The following is an 898-nucleotide window of genomic DNA, read 5'->3' as shown; positions in this document are numbered from 1 at the left end:
GAAAAATAACCCATGATATTGAACATGTCTAGTAACCTTATGGACAAATATATTCATGAGTATGTTTTACAGTTCAGAAGTTAGTGGAATAGGCTGCTTACCACAGATGCTGAGAGAAAATGGGTAAAGCCATTGAGCTCATTACAGATGGAGCAAGCACTGGATCAAATCATAATCCAACTTTCCATGACTTGTCAGTTACTACTTAGTTCTCAGCTTTTCCATCCCATGAGAAAGACCCACAAGTTTTATTCCACAAATAATTCCAACTCCATATTTCTCTCCCTTTCATTGCCTCCACTGTAGTACAACATAGACATATCTTACCACAGATTCTGTAATTTGTGTGTTTTTGTTTTGTTTTGTTTTGTTTCCTCAGAGTGGGTGGAGCAAACTGCTATTCCATCACCCAACTCCAAAAATCCATGTAATATATTGTCCTGGGATAGAGGATGTATTAGATATTAAATTGATGAGAACAGATACCACACTTGATCTTAGCCAAAAGGCAGAGAAGTGATTGTGATCTATGGTTTACCTCCCATTTGTATTAGGTGACATCACTGCCGTGCTCAGAATCTTCCAGGAAAGGCCTGCCACACTAAAGGGCACAGCCTGATGCAGCCTGCAGCCTCCATCTTGCCCACAGTGTCCCTTCAGGAGCTGGGCTGCCACCTCGTGGCTCTCTCTCCTCCCCTGCTTTTGCTTTCTCCCCCCCCTCCTCCCCATAGAGGGACCCTCAGTGACTCTAGGCCCTTTCTTGCTCTGCACTTGCCTGAGGGAGCCTTCTTGTCTTCAGAGTCCTCCTGTCCTCCCAGCCATGTGATTCTCATCAGCCTAGTACAACCACATTGTGCTCCAGCAGCGCAAATGTCCCTGTGCACTGGGGCTCTGGAGG

The 898-nt window shown here is 45.2% G+C and overlaps 1 pseudogene; it reads right to left on the bottom strand.

Annotated features, from left to right (window-relative positions):
* Positions 1-365: 365 nt before the first annotated feature.
* LOC111753635 (U2 spliceosomal RNA) lies at positions 366-521 on the bottom strand (annotated as a pseudogene).
* Positions 522-898: the final 377 nt, after the last annotated feature.

Source organism: Cavia porcellus, unplaced genomic scaffold, assembly GCF_034190915.1.
Source record: "Cavia porcellus strain 051 isolate PalLab524CR breed Dunkin Hartley unplaced genomic scaffold, mCavPor4.1 scaffold_14, whole genome shotgun sequence".
NCBI lineage: Eukaryota > Metazoa > Chordata > Mammalia > Rodentia > Caviidae > Cavia > Cavia porcellus.
Note: the sequence above shows the minus strand (reverse complement) of the source record. Positions and strands in the feature narration are given on the sequence as shown.